This window comes from Rhinolophus sinicus, linkage group LG02 (assembly GCF_036562045.2).
Source record: "Rhinolophus sinicus isolate RSC01 linkage group LG02, ASM3656204v1, whole genome shotgun sequence".
Taxonomy (NCBI): domain Eukaryota; kingdom Metazoa; phylum Chordata; class Mammalia; order Chiroptera; family Rhinolophidae; genus Rhinolophus; species Rhinolophus sinicus.
The window spans coordinates 8,157,662-8,175,028 of record NC_133752.1 but is presented as its reverse complement, the minus strand read 5'-3'; the positions used below and the strand labels follow the sequence as shown (position 1 = coordinate 8,175,028).

General features: G+C 42.4%; 1 long non-coding RNA gene across 14 annotated transcripts in view; it reads right to left on the bottom strand.

Annotated features, from left to right (window-relative positions):
• LOC109452126 (uncharacterized) overlaps positions 1-17,367 on the bottom strand; it is a 401,284-nt gene that overhangs the window by 19,138 nt on the left and 364,779 nt on the right. For 11 of the 14 annotated variants that reach the window (XR_012492636.1, XR_012492651.1, XR_012492664.1 and 8 more), the window contains 3 exons: positions 8,971-9,108; positions 7,840-7,959; positions 2,357-2,685 (listed from right to left, as the gene is read on the bottom strand). This is a non-coding gene — a long non-coding RNA (uncharacterized LOC109452126). Of the gene's footprint in view, positions 1-2,356; positions 2,686-7,839; positions 7,960-8,970; positions 9,109-13,993; positions 14,066-14,725; positions 14,858-15,002; positions 15,159-17,367 lie in introns of all 14 variants that reach the window. The other 3 variants (XR_012492644.1, XR_012492645.1, XR_012492640.1) reach the window with 3 other exon arrangements.

Below are 17,367 nucleotides of genomic sequence, written 5' to 3'. Positions count from 1 at the left end.
GTAGCTTTCTTTGATAACTAACATGTTTTATCCAATCCCTGAATGTGTCTTTCCTCACTAAGGAAAGAAGCTAAGAGAAAGGGGAAAAGGAAGCTTTTATTTTTTCATGTTAGATGACAAGTGGGTTTTGATGGGTCCAAGACTCCTTAACGAGAATAACAACAGTGGGTTCAGACAACCTGGTTATGAATTCCTGCTCTGCCACTGACTAGCTCAGTACCCTTGGATGGATTACATAATTTGTGCATGCCCTAACTGCTGAACTATAAGATGGGGTAACAGTGCTGTTTAACTTAAAGAACTGTTATGAAGGTAAATGAATTAATCCTGCATACATACCCCAGGCCCAATACTTAGTAAAAACCCAGTAATTTTAGATTTTCCTAGTTGTCTCTTTGATTTTTGGTAAATATTTCATTTTTATAACAATGTATTCACAGAGTTGTATTTATTCCTTGCTTAACTAGAACCTTTGTGGAAAGACTTATTTTTATGCAGTCTCTTAATAAGGAATTGAAGTGGTGAAATTGAAGTATCAATCTAATAAAATAAATCAAATAAAATCAATGCCAATAAATCTTGGTGAAGTGTTTTTTTCTTTCAACTTGGCTTGCATCAATTGATTTTACACCTGCATTTCGTGAGACATATTTTATTTTTGTTAAGCATTCAATTACACTGAATAAGTATACTAATATAGGCTGAGAGCTGTGTCATAACCAGAAACAGCAGTAAATCTGCATTTAAGAAAGCTTCCAAAATGACTGTCGAAGCATTTGCTTTTTGTCTGAGACTCTGCATCTTCAGAAGACAAGGAAAGAAAACTTCCAGAAGTATACTGGAGGGTATATTGTATTCATTGTCATGAAATATAGGACATAAAAATGCAAGGAAAGCAGTCCAATATGCCAAGGCAATTCTAGCTATGGTCACTATGCAAACTCAACATAGACTATGGATATAAGTTTACTGAGTAAGTCGTTGGCTCCTACTGGATGGAGAAAACATAAACGGGGGTAATATACTTTCAAGAAGATAATTCTTAGTGTTAATTTGAATATATTGAGTCCAGAGAGGTTTTATTTCTTTTGTTTGTTGAGATTTCTTTGGTGGGGGCCCTATTACATATGATTTAGCTCTTAGATGATTTAAACTAATTTACAGTTGGATGGATGGATGGATGGATGGATGGATGGATGGATGGTAGGGTGGATGGTAGGATAAATAGTAGAATGGATGGAAGGATATTCGGATGGGGAGGTGGATGATGGATGAATGTATATATTCATAAAAGTTTGTTTGCTCCAAATATTCCAAGAGACAATTACCAGATACCTGAAACATAGCATACACACAATAAAATATCTTGAATAACTCAATATTATAGCTCCCTTTACCCTCCCAGATACACAGTAAATTCTGCAGCAAATAGGCAACAAAGTTGACTGCTTGCTGACTGTCACCTGGCATATATCTGACTGTCTTATTCAAAGACAGAATGATATGAACCAATGGCAAGGTGAGCAGATTCTGCTCATCAAGGTCTACTCCCAAGAAGAGGTGAAAATACATGAGGTAGAAGTACCAAAAGAAAGAGGAAACTCTCCACACTGAAAGGCACTCAATAGAGTGACATAAGCATCAGATTTGAAACAGGAAGACATGAGTTGGTGTCCATGTCTATTGCCCACTCACTCTAGAATAGTGGGCAGTTTCCTTAGCTATCCTGAGTCTCTGCATTTTTTCTCACTTGTAAACTGGGAAATACACCTCCACAGGGGTTTTGTTCATAAGGATGTAATCAAGAACGTTCATGAGCTTGTGTGTTAAACTTTAAAGTGCTACACAGATTTAGTCAACACCCATATCAGGTGCAACAGGAAAAGTCAATTTTGTAAATTGTAAAAGTATAAAAGGTGAGAGACCTTCTCCAGGCAACTGAGGTCTTAGAGACATGTGACTTTCCAGGGCCATATGGCTTTGCTGAACAATGCATTCAATCTTCTTTCTTGAAGCAATTTGTATAAAGTGAAATTAAACAGCAAAACTTGGGATCAAAAGTAATAACAAAGGTATATTTCAAAGTACCTAACCCCTTGCAAAGTCATTCCTACAATTCCAAATTGCATTTTTACTAAGTAATAAGAGAGGTGCCTTTGTCCTGGGGAAAAAGAAAAAAAAAAAAAAAAACCATCAGCCACAATCTGGACTGTGCCTGGAATCTCAGAGGCTGCGTAGGACGTAAACACATGAGCTTGCCTCCCATCAGTGCAGCTTTATTGCATATTTATGCCTGTGGCTCCTGAGACAGGAGATATGCTTGTTTACTGTTTGGACTGACTCCACTGCCACTCACCTGTGCTGAGGTAATCTGGCAGCCCCCTTCTGAGCCCAGTAAAGCTTGTTTTGAGCCAGAGGGAGGCTGGGGAGTCTGCCCAAATCCAGAGACTCCGTATCAGGCATTGGCAGGAAGAACGTGCTGAGCTCTGAGGCCTTCCCGAGCTTGAAGGATCAAAAACACGAGGGCACTATCGCACGCAGGTGTACAGTACCACAAAAGACAGCCGCCAAACCACACATGCTAATCAGAATGCCTGAAGGTTGGCAGAATTCCGGCAGCAATTTCTCTTTCATCCATCTCCACTCGACTTTTCTTAGGAACCAACAGGGAGATACTGGATCTGACTGTTAATGAATCAGGACACACTTTATTGGTCCTAAAGCACATTTGTCATGGCAATTTACATGAGTTAGCACCACGTTTCCAAAGCTTGCTGCAGAATCTAGCAAGCATTCATTTTAATGAGCTAACACACCCAGAACGACATACTTTTGTATGGTATTTATTACATATTGTCATAAACACTATTAAATTAAGTTATGGGAACATTTGCAAAGTGAAAAAAAATAAAGTGTTCATCATTAGAGCAAGAAAAAAAATTCTTAAGAAACACCCACTCCAACATTTCTCACTTTTTTTGATGTAGAGGAAATTCTAGTGGTATTTTTCTCCTCCTCCTAGTTAAAAAGGAAGTCAAGAGGTCTGAGCCTCGGTGGGCTTCCTGGAGGTCTGGGATGGGAAGGACAGGCCTTTGGACTATAGAGGGCAGAGCTCAAAAGAAAAACTAACTTGGCTAAAGGAGAATCTAACACATGGGCGGAATTGGGGATAATACATCAAAACAAAAGGATGCAACATGAAGAGTAAGTAGAAGACACCGGAGAGAATCCTTGAGTAGGAGAAACACAGCATTAGGCACACTTTACACTAGACCAAGCGACTTTGAAGAATTACATTAATGATGGCAAAACTGTTCATAGAATTTGAGTATCCAATGTGTCACACCCACGTTAGTCTGCATTCAAAAAGGATTATACTTATTTATACCAGTGTGTCTCATTATCCCTTATTTCACAATGCCACAATTATGTGGTAAGAAGCTCTCGACTTTAGCTTTGCATAATTATTGGTAATTCCCTGTCTCTCACTATACATTTGATGTGATGTGTTATCTCCATGACTTTCTGGAATGCTGATATTTGCCCTCCTCCACATTTTCACTAATCTTCCATATTCTAAGCTCCTTCCTGATGATGTTACCTTTCTGAGAGTTCGTGTAGCCCGATGTTTTAAGAACATGGACTTTCAAATCACAGATCTACACCTACTAGCTATTTTCCCTTGAGACTTACTTAACCTCTTTGCTGTGTGCACCTGTACAATGGAACTAATGATAATACCAATCTCTACAATTAGTGTGAAAATGAGTTAAAATATGCCAGGTCGTTGAAACAGTGCCTGGTAATTAATGAATACTATTTAGGTGTCTCCGTTACTTATTATTTTTATTATGTATCCCCATGTAATTTCCAGGGATAGCAATGTAGGGAAAAGGCAAGAATAACAGTCTGGGATTAAAACCAAAAAAAAAGCTAACATAATTTCCAGCTAAATATTGACTTTTTCATATGTGGCATTGTGAAATGAGGGATAATGAGACACACTGGCATAAATAAGTATAATCCTTTTGTATGCAGACTAATGTGGGTGTGTTACATTGGATACTCAAATTGTATGAACAATATTGCCATCATTAACGTAATTTTTCAAAATGGCGATCTGATCAACTATTCTTAGTAAGTCCTTAAAAAAGAAAAGTATGATTGCTAATCGATTTGTACATTTGTTGCATTCCGGGAAATCCAAGATATAATAAACGTCAACAAAAAATACTTTTGAATTTTATGAAAAATGAGCTACGTTCTGGGTCCACACAATCGCAATCAGGTTTTCTACATACACGAATATCAGAATGAACATTCAAAATCATGTGGAACCCAGAACAAGTTTTTATTGTGTGGGAGGAACCATCCAATGCATTGCAGACTGCGTAGCCTCCCTGGGCCCCATCTTACGAACACCAGTGCCTCCCTCCCCCCGTTCATCAGGATAGTCACAAATGTCCCCACAAAATTTCAAAATGCCTCTGAGGGTAAACTAGGACCTAGAGAGTGACCAGGACTGAAAGGAAGGTCACTGGGGAAGTGAAAGCCACAAGAGTTTGCCCAGGAATTTCACACAGAGTAATAAGGCGCTAGGGAGAAAACCCAGGGAAAAACAAACATTTGATGGGCAGGAAAAGATGAGAAGCAGCTCACAAAGACTGGGAACAGGCAGAAGAAAGGACCAAAGTCAAAGGAGAAGGGGCAAGGCAGAGGGAAAATACAGTTTTCTGAGGAAGCGAATAGTCAATGGTATTGAATGGTGCAGGTCAATTAGGTGAAATGAGGAGGTGACGTAAACCTACTAAATTTGAAAATTAAGAGGTTATTTCTGAACTCTCCCAAGGTTGTCAGTACTGCCTTTGTGGGTAAAGAATAGATTGCAGCCAATTTAAAACTGGACATCGAGAATTGGAGACAGTGTGTTGTCAATTCTTTCTGATAGCCTAAATGAGAAGGGAGGGAGATGGGGACTAACAATTGACATGACTCATTGGATCGAAGCACCTCAGTGTTAACTCACATTTCTTTAAGTTTCCTTCAAGAAGTACCTCACATATCTATGCTTGTAAAATGCAGGAGCAATGCCTGGCTTCAAGCAAACCCTGCAGATGCATTTTGGTTTGCTTTTAAAAACAAAGATATTTTAGATTTAAATAAGAGGGTTGTTCTTGAACAAGTCTACAAAGGGAAAGTAAACAGAGACCTTACCTCTTCTTGAAACCCCTGCCAATATCTTTCAGCATGTTCTGTACATAACCACAGATCATGTAAACATAGTGTGTTCCTACGTCCCCGCCATTTGCTAATCTGGCAGTTTTCCTGTTTCTTTCCAGGAGAAAGAGGTCAATATTGCTATGTCTGAAACTATTACGACTCTTCTTCCTAATTATGAATCCCCTCAGAAATGTCAACAATTTATGGGCTGTAGAGAGTCTGGTTGTCAAGATTTTTCTCCAGTCTCGCAGTTGAAGTGGCAAAGAAGAGCATCTTCAGGATTTCATTTTAAGGATGGAGAAACTTGAACATGATTCTATGCTGAAGAGGGCAAGATAAGGAAGGACAAGCTGTTAGAATGGGACTTGAAGTGGTCAATTGATGGAATAAGAACTTCAACAAGGCTGGAGGGAAGAGATCCCAAACACCCATCTGAGACAGAGGAAGAGACTCTCCCTCACTTAATAGGAGGCAGGAAGAAAAGTATAGTCACAGCTCTGGTGAATGGAGAATGGAGAAGGAAATGGGACTTTTCAGAAGCTCATGTACATGCCTGTTTCACTCAGGGTATTTTAATAGATGCTCTAAGTAAATTATTTGAATCAAACAATAAGAATGTTTATTGTCCCACTTAAGAAATTTTTTAACAGTCCAGGTTTAGATAATAATAATGTGAAGCAATGAATAGAATCTGAGATGACCCTACAACTCACTCTGAGTTGTTAGGAAAACAAGGCAGCTGGGATGAGGGAATGGAGAGTGGTTGCCACATGTCCAAGTGGGAGGAAGAGTGCCCAAGCTAACTCCCATGGGGTGGGACCATGGGCTCCCTTTGGTTTTCTCTAAGTGACACATGGTCCACAGACAAGTAGTAGCAGCAATGTCATCTGCAAAAATGTTCGACGTGAAAATTCTCAGACCCCATCACAGACGACTGACTTAGAAACCTTAGGGATTCAGTAATCTACATTCTAGCAAGCACTGCAGATCCATGCTAGGGTATGAGAATCATGCTGTAAACACCCGAAACCCAAAATCCAGATGTAGAGACCAGGTCATTGAGGATTTCCAAGGCAATTATAAAGGCTTTCTAGAGACAAGCAGCAGACTAGCTCTGTGCGATACCCATGTCATGCTCCTGGAGCCATTTCCAATTAATCCTCAGATTTAATGAGGAAAAGTAAAAGTTTCTGGGTTCTAGTGAAGGTCGCACACATTTTGTCAATCACAGGGTACACACAAGAATATTCTGGAGACAATGTCCTAAAGATCAGGCTGATTCAGCTTCACCTGATAAAGTGCTTCAACACTCTAAAGCTCAGATGTTCATTAAGACAGAGAACATGAGACAGGCCTAGAGTACATCCCGCCTCCACCTTGGACTGGCTGGGACACCTGGTGAACCTTACCCGCTCTGAACATCACTGCCCTCATAAAGTTCATATACTCTTAAAGTTATTGTGAGAGAAACTTAACACAGTGTTTGAGGTGCCATAACAACTCAATAAATGATACCCAGAAAGTTCATTGCTGTGTGGCTGTTGTTGAGACTTGTGGTTGTCAGCACCTGCTCTGCAAGCAACACTGAAACTCTAAGGAATAAGGGCAGTTAGGAAGCGAAGGGAGAATACTGAGCATAGCTAAGGATTCAGTCTGAGAGAGAAGGGCCACAGGAAAGATTCCCAAGAACGTGATGCTTGAGATAAATCCTGACGGATGAGGAAGAAAAAAGAAGAGGCACAAGGAAAAGTGACTCAGAGCAAGGACATAGGCACAGAGGCTGAAAACTGTGCTGCTTTGTCCCAAATGTTCAAGGAGGGCAGCTCGGTGAAAAGCAGGATTCATGCCAAAGACCGGGATGTGATGGACACACAGACTCAGCCAGGAACCCTGTCATGAAGACCCTTATTGGCCTAACTAAGGAATTGGACACATTTGAAGAAAATGGGGAGAGATTGGTGGGTTTTCAGTAGAGGAATTAGGTGTGCTTTTAAAAAATAATAATAATAAAAAAAATAAATAAATAAAAATAAAATAAAAAACCTACCCAGGCTAAAGGGAAGAGAATGTACTGAAATGGAAAAGAACTTGGAGTCAAGGGATTTGTCTGGTGCTTGTTACCATAAATCAGGAGAGCAAAGATGAGGTACTGGGCGAAGCCATGGAGGAGAGTGAGAGATCGCTTTATGGGGCTGTAATGAAAAAGAATGCTTTCTGCTAGGTAACAGGAGCCTCAGGAGCAAGACTTCCCACATTAAGAAGAATCCACGCAATGGACACTTTGAGGATATCTTATGTGACTAGCAATGTAGTGGTGCCCTTGAGGAGGGTACTGCCTCTTTCTGGCCTCCGTTTCCTCTTCTATATAAATGATGAAATTGGTATTGAACATATCAGGAAATGACCCAAGTCCATGCTACTCCAATCAGAATGTATGCCTGCAAGCTGGCACACTGATTGTTGTGGGATAAACAAGGTACATGTTCCTAGAATATATTTTTCAGATAATAAGTAATTTAAACTATTACTCTTCTATTAAATTAGACATATATATAATTTAGCATAAAATGCAAATGTACATACATTTTAAAAATACAACACAAAACTTCAAAGACATACCTGGCTTGCAAGCTGTGATAGGCAGACTTCTGAGATGGCTCAGTAATCTTCGTCTCCTGGTATTTACCTCCGTGTGTAATCTCCTCCCTTTGAGAATGTGCCAGACCTACTGACTTAACACTAAAGAACAGAATACAGCAAACGTCATCAGGTGAAATTTCTGAGATTAGACTACAAAAGTGGTGACTTTCTCTGTCTCCTCATCTCTCTCTCTCTCCTCACTTTACCACTTTGATGAAGCCAGTCGCCATGTTGTCAGGTGCCCTACTGAGATGACCACATGGCAAGGAAGGGCCAGCAAGAAACTGAAGGCCTCGGTCTTAGACTGAAGTCCATTCAGCAGGAATGGAGCCCTGCTGATAACTATATGCATAGGCTTGGATGCATGTCTCCTACATTTCAGTCTTGAGATGATTGAAACCCTGGATGAGCCATTGATTCTGAGAGCCCAGATGACCCCAGCTAAGCTGTACCTGGATTCCAGCCCCACAGAAACTATGAGATAAGAAAGGTCCATTATTGATGTAACTTGTTATACACCAATCGGTAATTAATACACAAAGGATCACTCTGGGCTGCGGCCAGAGATAGTCATTGAAGTGGTCTGTCCCCTGCCTCTGCCATTAGCCTGACATGTTGGAAATGTCTATGCAACAAACTTAAGAAGAGCCCCTTTAATGGAGTGGGAGCAGGCAGAGGGCATTTCATTGTAAGAGTGAACCCTCAGATTTCAGGTCTCTGGAATACAAACTTCTGTGGGTCAGAGAAATGGAAAGAAAGCCAAGCTATTTGCCCAATATTTCCTAGCTGGTTTCTGATGAGCTGGAACTCCAGGTCTTCAGATATCCAGATATGATTATACATGATTATACTAATTATTAATATTATATATGTTATATATTCATAATTACTGTCATTATCCTTACTGAGTCCAGAAATCATTGTCTAGACATTTGTGTGTTTATTAGCTAGTCTGAGGCATCTGAGTGCAAGGGTGTTTCTTTCTTTCTTTCTTTTTCTGTTTCTATCCAGTGACTTCTAAAGGACACTATCAAGAATCTTTGGATGCTGATCACAGAATGTTGAATTGAAAACATTTCCCAAAGCCCCAAGACATATTTCAACACTCACCTCCAGATGCCATTGTTGCATGGCTGCCCAAGATAAGGCTGGCCTTATTTTATAATTCAACTTCACTTCAGGGCAGAGGGAGTGAGGCAGCACATCATAAACCCAGCCAATAGAATGTTCTTCCACCCTAAGGAAAAGCTGTAGAGAAATGATATGGGAAATGTGGATAGACTGCTTTTAGAGAACAGTGAGTTCTTAGAACAGCCAACGCAACCCTCCCAGTGACTATGATTGCCATGGATACCCGGAGAGCGAGGGGCAGAGCTACTGTTGGTTTTGTTGTGTTTCTGTTTTGTTGCTGTTCTTTCAATAGCTCTCTGCACTTGGCCTGGTGTCCTTCAGCCAGTCTGGGAATGCCTCACTCATGGGGAGCCCAACGCTATTCACTTGTGTGTTCTATTTGTTAGGATGATCGAGATCATGCTGCAATAACAAACAACCCACAAATCCCAAAGGGTTAAAGCCACAGAAATATATTTCTCGGTCACACTAAATGCCCACCACGGATTAGCTGAAGACTGCTCTGCGCGGTTCTCACCCCAGAACCCAGGCTGTCAGAGCAGCCCTCTCTAAACCCCTACAGATTACAGTGACAGAGGGCAAGGTGACATAGCCATTGTGAACTGGTTCTAAAGTGCTTTCCCAGAAGTGACGCACTGACTTATCACAGGCCAGAGCAAGTCACACAGCCATGCCTAACTGCTAGGAGTGAATGAAAAGCAACCTAGCACATGCCAGGAGAAAGAGAAGACAGTTCTTTGAGGAGGCTGAAAAGTCCACCAGGCGATTACCTTGGAGTTAAGGTTGTATTTAGAGGCTAATGATCAGAAAGTATACAAATATACACATCAACATTAAACCTGCAGATTTTATAACAAAGCCAAGTGGCTTGCAAAGTCCCATTCTTGGTGGTCTTCCCCCATTTCAGTCATACTTAGTGGTAGAATGCTGGCAAAGCAGTCAGGCCTCGGTTCACAGATGATCTCTTCTTTACTCTCAGCCCAAGTTCTCAGTCTCATCTCCCATCTCCATCAGGGATTTTGTTTCATCAAGTTTCCTGTGCTTTCTGTGTCTCTGGATACATCCCGTACCTGGTATCTGCCCTCACAGCCATCACTCTCTCTCTCTCATATCAAAGGAGAAGAGACTAAACAAGGGAGAGGCTCATTGAGGTCATCTTAGAATTCTGCCTGCCATAGCTAACAAAGAGCCAAAGATTAAGTTAAGCATAGTTGGGAACTGTATGTCATTGGCTTAAAATCTGTAACCCATAGGACAGTGCCTGTCGAACAAAAGAATAAGTGAATCACTGGGGCCTCTGGATCATCTTCTGTATGGCTCCTTCTACCCATATCAGCTACTAACATCATGGGTGCTTTGATTACCTGAACATTCTGGCATCCCAACAGGAATGCTTCTCCCTTTCTTGCGCTTGGTAGTGTAATGCATGAGCACAAAAGCTCTGGCACTGGATGGCCCAGGTTCAAATCCCACCTTTTCCTTTTACTGTTTTGTCATGTTACCCAAAGTCACTTAACCTCACTCAGGCTAAGCTTCTTTCTATAAAGACGATACTAATTGCTTCAAGGGTTTTCCCAAGGATTAGCTAAGATTTTGTACAGCACACACCTAGGCACACACTAAATGTTCAACAAATGTCAGTTATTATTGTTATTCAGACATTCCTTTAAGCCATTGGAATCTGGTGTCTCATCTCTCCCCTCTTTTTCTCTCTATTTTTCTCCTTTCATAGAACCAGCCAGAAGCCTGTTACCTTTGCCAAAATGCTGATACTAACCGAAAAAACAAAACAAAACAAAACAAAGCCCTTAATTAACATACTCTTCCAAGAGGTGATGTGATTAATCAGTGTTCCCTCCCTGCCATCCCCCTGCATGGACCTGGACCACAGGAAAGAAAGTTAGGAGTAAAACAAAGGGTCCAAGTATCCTTTCTTTTTCTTGGTTGGAATACAATTATTTGAACAAAAAAGTCCTAAAGAGAGGCTAAAGGTCTCGAAAAGAAAAACACAGACAGTTTATTAGAAATGGCTTTTCCATTAGCCATCTCCATGACCTTGGGCACGCTGCATTTCACCACTGCAAACCGGCATGCCCTCCTCTGCCCAAAGAGGAGCTCAGCCCATGAGATCCGGCTTTTCACACTGACTTTCTGACATTTCTGATCTGAGAACAGCAGTGCAATCAGCCAGAGCTCTTGTGCAGGAATGGAGGACACTGTGCTAATGGCTGAAGCGGGCTCAGCTCATTCATGCCACCAGCCTTGTGTTGTCAGCAGAGGAAAATGGCGCCTCCACACGATAAGGCTGAAAGGCACGAGGCAGAAAGGCAGCAGAAATGAAAACATACTAATACCCTCTGAATCTGTACACTGCATTGGACCTTACAAAGCACTTCCACGTTCACTGTCAATACGGATTTCACAAACAATGCCATGAGTAGGTAGGATGGTTATTATTATCAACATCTGTGAAAGAGACTTAAGTTCAGGATTTTCCCTAGAGGAGAGAATAAGGACTAAAACCAGATGTGGCATCGTCAGCAAGCTAAAAAGATTTCAGGTGTACCCTCCTAGATTCATGTCCATGGTCTCTGCTAGTTAACCGTGGAACATGACCATTAACAAAATCCCCACTTTAAATCTTACACTTTCCTGACCTGTGAAAGAAGAATAATACTAATACTAATAATTCAAACATCAGGGTTTGCAAGGCCCACATCAGATCATGTCATGTATATGATTTCATTTTACAAACTCGAAAATGTGTGTTCCGCAGGTTGTGCTGAGTTGTTCTGGCACCCGGGCTCACTGAGAGATGGGCAAGATAATCCACATAACCTGTCTGGCAGATTCACCTTCCCGAGGATCTTCCTTCACCTATCCCTTTCTGTGTGTCACATCACCTGCTTTGCGTGCCCCCATGATTCTTCTTCCCCAATCTATGTCCATTTCTTAAAAGCTGTCCTAAACTTCATTCTCTCCAAGGCTCCTTATGGGGATTAGACCCTCCTAGTTCAGACACTGACCTCTTCTCTGAGCTCAGAAACAGTAGTCACCTGTCAATCTGGCTAGCTGGACAATGTCACACCACCTGCCTTATACTCGCCAGGTCACAAGTGGCAGAACATAGGATTGGGAGGATTAAGTTCAAGTCCCAGCTCTGCCGCTAACCAGCTGAGTGAATGGGGGGAAGTCACTGAGCCCCCTGGAAACACAGCGTGCTTGTCTGCAAAGCTGGGAACACTAAGCCCGCCCATCCTCAACTCCACAGACTCCTGAACAGCAGGAAAGGAGAGCTTATAAAAGTGCCATCCAACCCGTGTATTGATGGACAGATAGGCCTCGCTCTTCTTGTTTTGTAATTTAAATAGTGGAATTTACTTACCTTTTTATTAAACTCATATCTGAAAATGCCCATCTGAAGATGATCTCTGACTCAATGAACTTCCATGGCACATTTTTAAGAGATGAAAGAAATATTTTCTGAATACCTACCGAAAGCCAGGTGATGTATTAAATTGATTTGTTTTGCTAATCCCATTTTATCCGCACAACACTCCTCTAAGGATAATATTACTCTCCCCTCAGAGAAGGGGAGAACCTCTCTCAGCTTTCTGGTGGGGATGGCAGTATGTACAATGGTGCTGGTGACACACCTAAGAGAGACGAGGAGAGGTAGCCTCCGAGCAGATCCTGCTGGAGGTACCTGGGAATACATGCAGAGAGCACCATCCAAGGGGGAGGCAGGACCTCAGGTCTGCAGCCAGAAGGGGTCTTGGCTGTGCCTGGACATTTGGGGCTCATCCATAAGGAGGTAATTGAGGTTGAATATGTAAATGTGATCAGCCAGGGAAAGTGAGTAGACTGAAATATGAGGACCACAGTGGAATGCTGGGAACTAACATTTTAAAAATGGGCTGAAGAAGAGGGTGGGATGGAGAAGATTAAGGAGCAGCTGGGGAAGCAGGGGGAATAGCACGATAATATTCTGTTGCAGAAGTCAGAAGCGGAGAGAATTTCCAATAGGAGGAAATGTTCATCAATGCTTACAACTGTTTAATCGTGATAAATGAATTGAAAGGCGTCCAGTGCATTTGGCAGTTTGTTCTTTGTTAACCACCAGGAGGCCATATTCATGATGGGGAGGGACAGATCTCCATAGTTTAAGAAATGACTGGAAAGTTGAGGAGGATGCAGAGAGAGTGAGAATTGACAATTCGGTGTGAAAGTAAAGACCGATGTGTGACAACTGAGAGAAGATGGTGGCTCCAGGGAGAGCTCTGGGGATGTGAAATAGCTGATAAACTAAGAGAAACCTAGCAGTTATTTACCCAGGAAGAGTAATTCATTCATTCACTCAGGGGTCCTGCCCTCTTCTGAACTGCTCAGAAATAGCTGGAGACATGTCATCCCATCAGGCCCCCAAAGCTGAAGAGAAACAGATAAACTAGAGCACACCCCGCACAGGAGATTAACATAAGGAGATTCAACATTCCTAAGGATACACAGAGCACATGCTACAACAAACACAAAACACACAGCACATGAAACACACACAACACATATAAAACACATATACAACACACATCACATGCATATCATCCATGCAACATACATTAAACTTGTAAGGATACATTAAAATACACATCACATGCATAACACATATGGTACACATGTGTACGTGCATATATCAGCTGTTGTTGAACTGGCACACATATATAACATATCCCACATGTGTACCATACACACAACATACTTAAAACACATACACAACAGACATCATATGCATAGTGCTCACATCATACAAGAGGCACACAGCACATGCACAACACAAAGACTCACCACACGTGCACATATACACATATACACGTATGCATCAAATGCATTATGTGTGTAAAGCACATAAGACACATGTGTGTATATATACCACATGTATAACACACTCACATAGCACAGACACACACCACAGTAAAGTTGCCTAGCAACCCAAGGCTGTACATACCGTGGGCTCTGTAGCATGGGAGGGAGGGAAGAGAAGCATGTCCACAGAGGGCTGCAAGATCGCATGTGTAACCTAGAAGAGGAGGAGGGGAGGGGAGGGGAGGGGAGGGGAGGGGGGGAGGGGAGGAGAGAACTGGGGAAGGGGTGTGAGCACAAGATGCGGCCACCTCCACTCTCTGCAGATGCAAACCGCAGAGCTCCTTAGGCAAAGGACGCTGTCATCCTCTGACATGCCCTGGTGTGGGGGCAGAGCCCCAGAAAGTAGTTTCCAGGCTCTCGGCCTCACATAGACAGGTGCCTGGCTCAGGTAGTAAATGGCCATCAACTGTGATTGCATGGCCATCAGCTGTGGCTAGTTGGCCGTCAGCTGTAACCAGTGAGCCATTGGCCACAATATAACTGCTGTGGCTACGCTAGCGGAGGAGAGAAGAGAGAAAGAATGGGGGCTAGCAAGAAGATGGCGGCTGGGCTGGCAAATGTGGATGGCGGTTTGCGGACAGTGTGGATCCAGCCTCCATTGAGAGTATAGTGCCGCCAGAGAGAATATAGTGGTATGACTCCCCTACCTATGGCTCCGTGGGTGTTCCTTTTTGGCCTCACCATATCCTGCGTTCTTGTATGGGGAGCGGGAGCAGAGACCCCGCCTGTCACCCCGCACGACACCTGGGATGTCCAGCCTCTGAGTCAGTGCAGGCCACGACTGCTCTAAAAAAATAGAAAACACCCTCCTCACCTTTTTTTCTGTTGAACTGGCAATGAATGAGTGGCCTCCTCCTTTGAAGCTCTCACATATCTAACTCAGAGCTGTTGTATGAAATGCTGAAGGCACAGTAAGGCTTTGGTGACCACACACAGGCTCTTAGTTCTGTGGGTAGGAAAACAAGACTTGGAGAAAGGGCCAAACCTGAGCTAGAAAGAGTGAGGTTTTTGGTCATCAATGGGCACTTTCATTTTACACTAAAATAATCCAAAGTTACCTTCTTTAATTTTTTTTTTATCTCCCTATTTACCTCAGGGGTAGAAAATTCCAGAAAGTATCTCCAGGCTCTCAGCAGTGATATTCTGGTTCCATTTCTTACTGCACTCCCTTTCTCTCACAGGTCTCTTCTGACAGTGCCAAGTTGCATGCCAGTGTATTATAGAATGTTCTGAAGTCGTGCAAAAGACTTTGGCCAAAAAAAAAAAAAAAAAAAAATTAATTAAACAGAAAAAGTTTTCCTCCTGCCTCACTTAAATTAGTCATTGTCTCCAGCTGGGATAGTCATTCCCTCTCACTTTCCTTGTTTGGCATTTCTGTTTTGTCTTTCTGCAGTTAGTCTGATGTGAGCTCAGGATACACATACCACCCTTGAGGGCCCCAGGATGCCCAGAAAGATCCCACAAACAGACCCTTTTAGCATGCTTCTCCTGAGAAGGAGGTTTTGTCATTCTCTGGATGGCTACAGAATGCCAAGTTTCACACACATCTGTCTTTCTCTGGGTTTCTGAACTCACAACCCAACAATGCGCAATGATAAGGTGTCTCACCTGGCACGAAATTAAAGAGTCAAAATGCCTTCAGCTGTCAACTGCTAGCTGGCTAGCTCAGTTTCAAGTTTCAAGTGTTTCCAGTTCTGCCGTGACCTCAAAGAATTAGCCCAAGGTGCATTCATTCTTTGAAAATACATTTACCGAGCGATACCTCTTCATTTTGCAGTCCCCATTTAGGCCTATTGTCCAGGTGTAATCATTAATACCACCCATCTCACTCTCAAGAGTGTTTCAGTTTGCACAGTAAGTTAAGTAGTCGTCCCATGCAAGGAGACTGAATTAGATGGTGCAGACCCATTGATGCAAAAGGCAGGAGCTTGCCTTAGAGGAAATCAGTCTCTTTTGAAAGACAAGCAAATAGACAATTATAACATTAAGAGCTAAGAGCAAGGTGTGCGTAGATCCATGTGGCTTTGTCCCACTATGTCTGTCCCCTGTGTCCAGTACCATGCCTAGAACAAACAGATTTTTGTTGCTATTTTGTTTTAACCAATCATAGTGTTTTGTAGATAGGAAGTTCCACATAATGATCCACCCTTTCTTCATTCTGTCTCATTTTCTTTCCTCGCTCCCTCACTCTCTTCCATAACTCTTGAGTCTCCTGGACACGTAAGCCTAGGGAGATGGTCAGGGAGTGGGTGACAGTCCCAAGGGTAACAAACATACATTCCACTCTGTGTCCCTCCTCACCCCTTACATCAGAATTACTGGGACTGCTGCTGCTGCCTCCCTACCTGTCATCTGCCTTTCTCTCTTAGATCCAGGCTGCTCGTTGAAAATTTCTTTTTGGTGGGTGTTATTGGTTTCCTGCTGCAGGCCTAAGTGCCAAGGTCCATCCCTTCTTGCTGGCCCAGTGGGCAGCCTTTTGTCTGTAGTTTCTGCTCCCACTGCCTTGACTACAGCTGATGTAGGCAGGTCTTGCTAACGTCCGCAAGACCAATATGATGGTTTATCCCAACGAGGTCAAGCTGGTTCTGGGATTGGACCAAATGTCTCCTGTGTCCCCCCAGAGAAAGCCGATTCCCACCAATGTCACTGACTCTGGCCTCGCCCTTCTGTGGTCACTCACAAGGGCTTGCTGAGGCCGGGGGAGACTCTCTCCCACCTCAGCTGCAACTCTCCTTATTCTCTGAAAAGAATGATTTCACTCATCATTTTCTTATAAGACTCTCTCTCCCGCAGCTCTCACATACAACTCCCACAAATGAATCATACAAGCTGGGAGGCTCCATCTGAGTAAAAATGCAGCCTCCATCTACAAATGTTAAATGTTCCTGAGCTTATTATGTACGTTTGATTTTTATCAACTTTTTAATTAAAATGTCATTGCAAATTTAAGAGAGAAGGAAAGGGCAGGGAGAGGCCAAGGTGAGAAAGTCGCGCTCGAACATATCAAGTTGTATAAGCTGCTTCTTCACTTCTTTGTCCTCAAAGTGTTCTGAATTTCTGACATTTCCATATTTTCAGTAGCTTCGAATCCTAACGTTTACAGATTGAAAAGAGTGAGACACTGACTTGCCAAACGCAAAGGATATAAAAACAAATGATAAACAGAAAAGTTAGCTGAACAACTACAATTCTGTGAGATAAAAAGTAGAGCTGAGATGAGAGGAGGGATCTCCAAGGTCATGGAATGCAGACGTGTAAATGGGGAACTAGGGAGGCAACACAAGATATTATTGTCTCTTAGTTCTTCTGCACTTGGAGACAATCCTAAGGTATCTTGTCTTCTAAGATTGTAACTTCTTCCAGAAGGACAATATTTTATTTCTCTGCTGCATTTGTTCATATTCCATAGCACAGTGGCAGGAAACGAGATAATCTTGAAAAGTTTTAATTTAGCAG